This window comes from Oxyura jamaicensis, chromosome 10 (assembly GCF_011077185.1).
Source record: "Oxyura jamaicensis isolate SHBP4307 breed ruddy duck chromosome 10, BPBGC_Ojam_1.0, whole genome shotgun sequence".
In the NCBI taxonomy this organism is placed as follows: Eukaryota; Metazoa; Chordata; class Aves; order Anseriformes; family Anatidae; genus Oxyura; species Oxyura jamaicensis.
In genome coordinates this window covers 6,054,691-6,062,066 of record NC_048902.1, presented here as the reverse complement: position 1 = coordinate 6,062,066, position 7,376 = coordinate 6,054,691, and the positions used below count along the sequence as shown (strand labels likewise).

General features: G+C 39.4%; 1 long non-coding RNA gene across 1 annotated transcript in view; it reads left to right on the top strand.

Moving 5' to 3' along the window:
- The first annotated feature begins 370 nt into the window (after positions 1–370).
- LOC118172371 overlaps positions 371–7,376 on the top strand; it is a 59,978-nt gene continuing 52,972 nt past the window's right edge. Inside the window, exon 1 of the long non-coding RNA XR_004753669.1 lies at positions 371–622. This is a non-coding gene — a long non-coding RNA (uncharacterized LOC118172371). The remainder of the gene's footprint in view (positions 623–7,376) is intronic.

Here is a 7,376-nt window from a genome sequence, read left to right as displayed (position 1 = left end):
GCCGTGTCCTCAGTGTGTCAAACACAAGGAGTGGCACCTGGTGCTCGGATACCCCAGCAGAGGGCTGCTGCCTGCAGGTGCAAATAACGCCAGCATCTGTGAAAGGTGTGCACAGGTGCAACCTCCAAGGCACTCAGAAGAGTAAGGTGCTCTTAATTAGCAGTCATTCCAAAACATTTGGGGGCTTAGCAGACTTATAAATATTACTTTCTCTTCACTATTCTTCTTCACACCTTTTTTTTAAAATATATATATATATATATATTTTTCTAGACCCTAGAGTCATCCACTTAACCAGTATAGGGACTTAGGGTGGTTATCTCTGATCAGTGATGGTGATGGGGGGCATGGCCATAATGTGTAACCAGCTTGGTGATTACTACAGCTGAGGGGAGACTTGCCAGGTTTGTGTGGCAGCTGTGTCAGTGTGCTCTGAAGTCACTACAGGAACAGGAGTTCGGGAGCTTCCTGGAGGAAGCCTCCATGAGAGCAACAGAAAGTGTGTGTTTTAGGAGTAAAATAAACTAGGCTTATGAGGGAAGCTAGCTTTTCCAAGGAAATGATTTCCATGGAGAGGTTTCTTGATGCAAGAACTTTGTGAGCCCTTGCTCAGAAGCAGAGGGTGAGTAATTTCCCTTTGGATTTAATGCGATTGAGACCAGTGTGTGCGTCTGAGAGAAAGGCTCTACATGTGGCAGCATTACTGTGGTTTTAGTGGTCATAAGCAATTGTATGTGGCCGGGTTGTGCCTGAAGGGGCTTAAATTCTGGTGGCACTGCCTGAATGTATGTGAGGTAACTGTTTTATGCTTTTATTCCTTTATATGTGAGGCCTCTAATGCTGTATATTTTCTGTAATTTGTTCTTGTCATATGCCTTGATCATATGCCACATGCTATGTGGAGAGGGGTGAAAAAGAGCAACCCGTGTCTAAGAAGAAAAAAAACTTTGCCATGACTTTAACAATAGTTATTAAGTTTAGCTCTGATTTCCTGTGCAAGTGCACCCTTTTAAAATCCTATTATGTTTATGGATTAATTTTAAGCAGTTTTCAGAGTGTTCATGAGTAGAGATGCATCATGTAAGCTTCTGTGATTGTCTGTTAAAAATCAGGTAAGCTTTGAAGCTTCTCTGGAGTCATGTTTGCTCCTTCAAAACAGGAAATGATCTGGTCTAGGAGCTGTGTGAGAACTTGTAGTACGCTTTGCAGGAATACATACAAATCTTCGTTTTGATGAAACTTTCCTCATATATGGTTGAAAGATACAAATAGGTTAACTGCAGCCAAATGCATTAAATCAAATATACTAAGTGTGATCATTATCCATTTGTTGTTGTTTCAGAGTTATTCTTGATTGCCTAAGAGACCTTACAAATAAGGAAATGAATTATCCATCAGCCTCTAACAAAACATGAATTGGAGTAATATACATAAATACTGAATACTGAACATATTTCAGTCCCTTGTTTTCTTATTCTCATGAGAACAAAGCTAACTCGTCTTCCTATTAAATACATAAATTGCAGGTTAGCTAGAATACGGCTGCTGTATACGGTTTTTTGGGCCACAGTTCAGTGATACAGTAAGTGCTCTTTTACGGCTTCTAATTGCAAACAAAAACTCTGCTTCTACATAATACCTATTGCTAATCCAACAGCAACTCTTTCTGCTGGTTTGAATTTATTAAAAATATTGGTGATACACTTTGTACTAGCAACACTTATTCTGGATCAAATATCATGCATCCACAGCATTCTAGGTTTATGCAGGCTCTTTGCATAAATAGCATAAAGGTAAGAGCACAACCCTGGCACAAACCTTTTCTCATAGGCTCTGCTGTCTTCCACAGAAATGTGGTGATGGAGCCCCTCAGGACATGCAAGTGCGGAGATCCATCCCTGGTGATCGTGGAGCTGGATCTCTGAAATTGAAGGGAGGCTGCCAGTCTCTCAACTATCAAAAGTACTTTATTATGTGAGTGTAAACTAAAAACCCTTTTAAATGTCTTAACGGTCATTGCTAATCAGCTACACTGCCTGCAGGGATCTATGGCGTCAAGACACCTGTGCAAGCTGGAGTTTTTGTCCAGCTCATTCAGCACATAGATCTTTGTGCATTTGGGACACTTTTCACTCCTCAGAAACGTGCTGTAACTTTTACATGAAATGGCTTCAGGATCAGTGGAGTTTTCCCAGTGTTCAATTTCAGGTCTGTTTCAAAGCCATACAACACAAATGTACAAATTGCAATTTATTTGTAAAACTGGTTAATATGTTGCTTACATATACCAACAAAGCTGATTGTTTGCATTTGGTTTAACTTACCATCTGCATTTCTAAGCCCATGTACAAGATGCTGTATGTTTTTCCTAATCTCTGACTTGTGTTTAAGAAAAAACGGAGGCTTCTGTTGCATTAAGGTACGCATGCATGGTACTCTGCAAACTGGTTTTATTTCAGCTTGTTTTTACCTAGCTATATAAACATTTTATTATTATTATTTTTTATTTTTTTTTTTTACTTCATGGTACCTTATGTCTTGCTGTGTATGTCTTTGTGTATATGAATGAGCAATTTGTTCCCAATAGTATAAGAAACATCTGTGAAAAGGACATATTTCACTGACAGTGGCAATGTGCCAGAAGTATACCCCGACCACTGCTCGCAAGTGCTTGTGCCTCAGCTCAGACCCGGTGTGAAGGGAAATCTAGCCACAGTTTAATGCATATTCACAAGATATCCAACCCTCTCCAGTGCAGTGTAATGAGTACCCAGCGTGCAGTTTGTTTCACTGGTAAAGGAGCACTAGTGGAAACGCCAAACAAACTAATGTGTCAGAACACTAATCCATTCCGCAGGGCACTGTTCTTCAAGGGCTTGGTGGCTGGAGTTGAATAAGTAACATTTTTATCCAGCAAATGTTATTTATTCATGTGCGTGTCCTGCAGAGGGACCGAGGGGCTGGGGCAGGGTGCGCTGTGGCTGGGGGGGCTGCACACCTTGTGAGAGGAGGGAGCCGGGCTGCGGCACTAACCTGGAGTACCGCTTCTGCCTGTGAACTGGAGCTGTGGTTTTGTTCATGTGCATAAATACATCTTCTGCAGAAGAGCAGGCTTAGCTTAGCCATTTGGATTGATAATTAGGACTGACAAAGAACAGATCAATGCAAATCAGAAGGTCAAAAATATCTGGGACTCTTTATGGAGAATACCCCAATCCCTCCTTGGTGGTAACTGCACTGCAAGTACAAAACAGAATTCAGTTGTTTTTGCAAATGCACAAATTAACACATCAGAAGATATGAATAATACAGGTTTTAAAATGATACCAAAGAACTGGTGCAGATGTTGCCTTTCCTTTTCCTTCCCAGTTTAGATGGTGCAAGCTTTCCTAGTTGTTCAGCAGTGGAACGCAGACTGAGCAGTGGTGGGGTGGCTGCGGCAGAGGCAGGCACTGAGCCTGCAAGCAAGCTGCTGCCCTGCAGCTCTCCTGGCTGGCCTTGTCCACAGCATGTGCGAATGAGAAGGGCATGTTCTTCTAAGGCTTGAAAGTCTCAGATGAGTTGCTATTTTTTCCAGATTTATTTTGTTAGTTTGTTTTCCAAGTGGGTAATCAAAAAAAAAATCCCATGAAGTACTTCAAACAAAATATTGGACAGGAAGTTGTAAGTATTTTGTGAAAGAGAAAATCAAACCAGAGTGAACTGAAGCTTGATTTCACTTGTTGAAATATTTTAAAAACAATCTTTTATTGCTTCTCCTCCATTTCCTACAGTGAATACAACAATAGTTGAAGTTATCACTTTTTCTTTCTTCTCTGAAATGTTAATAGCTCTGCAGTGAGGAAGAAGTCCTGCTATCAGGAAATAATTTTTCAGACAAGAAGGAAGTCTCAGCGTGTTTGAGTGTGGTGGTTAAATAACTTCACTTTGAAATGGTTTTACAGTATTGCAGCTGGAAAAAGAGGATGGGAGAAAACAGGAGAAAAATGGAGGACAAGTTGTATTCATACTTCTGTATTCAGGGAAAAGAGAAAGGCAGGAAACAGGGCAAAACTATTTAAAAAATAAAAGCAATGTTAGTTAAAGCCACTGAAATACAACACATTACGTTGAGAGTAATAGAAAACATTTTTGTATGGAGAAAAATAATCTGAGAGCTTTCTGATGTTTTGTCAGTTGAATCATATTTTTCAGTAGCAAGGCTGTAGATTTTTCCCCCTTCTCTGTGATGGTTTGATGCAATTTATTTAGGAGATAGAAACAAACCCTATGTACATTCCTAGTTAGAACCGGTGTTCAGAAAATCTAAATGACTTGACCATGACTCAAAGGCAGCCTGGCAGAGCTGAGAACAGGTCCCTTACTTACATCCTAGACTTGTGCTTTCACTAAATTTACAGAAAAGTATTTTCCCTACAGTATTGGACACTTCTTATTATCTAAGCTCTTACTGTCTGTCTTGTTAATATGGTGTAGCCCAGGCATTTCCTTTCTCTGAATGCTATTCATTGGAAGGTTCGTCTCAGTTTGCCAGTTTTTTTCTGGAACTGTAGGTATCTGCCAGCCTGCCTACCAGGCAGGCATTTGCATTGTTCTGAACAATGCTCTGCATCTGCTGGCATAACTTCAAAGAGCTTAATGTGTACGTAGTGAATTTGGGTATCCTAGCTTTTTTTTTTTTTTTTTTTTTGAGTATCATGTGTACTTCTGTGTTGATTAGAATCAATAACTGGTGGAGCCAGGAAAAAAAAAAGTCTAGAATATTGCTAGAATATTTGATTCTAGTGCCATTCCAAATTTTGTTCAGCTTGTAATTTCAAGGCATTATTTCTGTTTATAGATCTTCTCTGTGTTGCATGTTACTGCCAAGATTTCTAGCTTCGCTTGCTTTTGTTTCTGTGCCTTGTAAAGCAATGTTAGTAGAGGAGCTACCAGAGCTCTCCGTACATATTTCCTTTGGTCTAGCTCATTAATAAATACCTATTAGCCTTATATGAAGCAAAAGCTAAATAATGTTGAAAGATATTTGCTCTTAATATAGAGAAAGGAAAACCACTGTTCCAGCGTCAGTTTTCACAGTAGAAAAGTCATTAGTCAAGAATAAAACTGAGAGGCAATATCCTTAGTTTTGTCACTAATATAAAAAATAGCATTATCTACAAAAGGGTAAATTTGTGTCTTGCAGACTTAGAACCGCTGGATGCTGCAACAAAATCATGTGTGTTGGTTTTATTATTAACTCTAGCTTTGAATTAGAATTCCCTATATTACAGCTTGGAGCTAAACTCTGTTTACAAAACAGTATTTACACTTGACTAATTTTGCAGATCAAACTAATTAAATCAATTAAACTGGTGATTAACCAAATGAAGGCTGATTGCAAAAATTAGTGGGTTTATTTTGGAGGACTGGAAGTAAGCTAATTACTGCAGTGATTACTTGAACCTGGAGTACTCTAAATGTGGTATAAATTGAAACCTCATAGTGAATTAGACTGGGAATTCATTACAGTTTAAAGCACTGTTAATACTATTCAGGCTGCTACTCCTGTGGGAAAATTTCACTCAGTATTTTGTATACTGATAAACAATCATTTAGTCTTGTCCTTTTAAATAACAGCAAGCAATTTCACACGGTATTTTTTTCTTGTACCCTGAGTCACAATTCTGTCTTGTCAGAAAAATGTAGTTACTAAAACTGTCAATCAGGTTCCTGCACATTGCATGGTGGGAAATGTAGTCCTGCCAAACCTTCCTCCATCGTAACAGAAGTGTTTGGATTTCGTATGGTTACCACAGCGCTTTCTGCATTGACGTCTTACTCTGCGTTTGCTATCTCTGCTAGTATGGTGCATAGAAAAGAGAGGTTTGGTAATTTGCCTTGCATGCTGCTTAGCTGCTAGCATAGCCCAGTGTGTTTTGTACCAATTCTTATGTGTTGGTTCGTGCTCATGCTGGGAAATGTGGTTCCATCGACAGATTTTAGTAAAGGAAGCTGATCTGCTAGATTACTTGCTTATTTTGTTTGTCAATGCAAGCTATTCTGTGTAGCGTGGGTCCTAGGCTTTTCATTCCTCCTTACACCACCAACTAACAATGGTATATAAATGCCTACTAAAAATGACCTATACTATCCACTTCCTTAAAGCATGTTGCCTTGTAAGGGAGTTAATGAGGTTGCACAGAATTAAAACAAGAAAATCTCAGAGAGCTAGAATATGATGGAGTTTGTCACTATTTCTCTTTATGTGTATGAGTATTGTAAACACGCTTTGCTTTAAGCTGGTTTTGTAGGATTGTTCGTTACACACCTCACTCAACAAGAGGTTCCATTTTGGCCCTCGTTGCTCTGATGAAGGCAGCCACTTGAGATTTACATTACATAACTGGCCTCTACTCTGCACGTTTTCACTCTGGTTTGAGTTGTTCTTTTTTCAAACACGTGAGTATAGCTCCTGTTTGTTTAAAATAAAATTTCAGTGTACCAAAAGTTCAGAACCTGGTTAATTCATTGTGCTATCAACAAAGCGTATTTAACACTGACGAAAGGCGTGAGGTAGGCCTTTTGCAGCATTATCTTCTGAAAGTTTGTTGGTGGTAAGGAAACAGTTACATAAATATATGTATTTCATTATTTTAAAGCATACTGTTTACTTCTGTACTTGCTGATCTGGGAATTGCTTGTTTAGTTTTTTCCATTGCTATGTGTATTTTATCCAGAAGATCTTCAGATTTACATGAAAAGAATGTAAAGGTGTTAAAATAGGTGGAGAGTAACACTGAATGCATTTTGCTGGGTAAAATAGATCAGATCATAACCACTGGGGAAAACAATCCGAAATAAGAGATTTTCTGAAGAGAAGGCAGAGGAGAAAGTGATGGGCAGCCGTGGGTAGGTGATGGGGACAGGACACCTGATAGGCCCCCGCAGAGACTCAGCTGAGCTACTGGACTGAAGTCAGTGGCAGGATTCCAGCTGCTTCTTGGGCATTAGGAGGCCGATGTTGCTGTCTGCCAGAGGCAGCTTCTCCACATCAAGGCTGGATCTGGCTGTACGTATTGCGTGGTGCTGGGCACTTTCATACCACACCAGCGTGCGGTGAGAAAACACTCAAGGGAGACACAAGTCAGAGGTGTGGGAACAGCAAGATACTTTGAACCAGTACGTATACTTAGTTTAAAGAGAAAATTCAATTATTTTGCGGCGTATTGATTTCTCGAGCACATTTCTATTCCCAATAGGAATCACTTTCTCCAAAAACATAGGCAGATTTTTAAGTCTGTATGTGAAAATCAAGTGCAAAATGTATGACGTCTGATTTTTTTTTTCATTATTATTTTTAGTGAATGTCTTCCCTTAACTGTCTTTGCAAAATA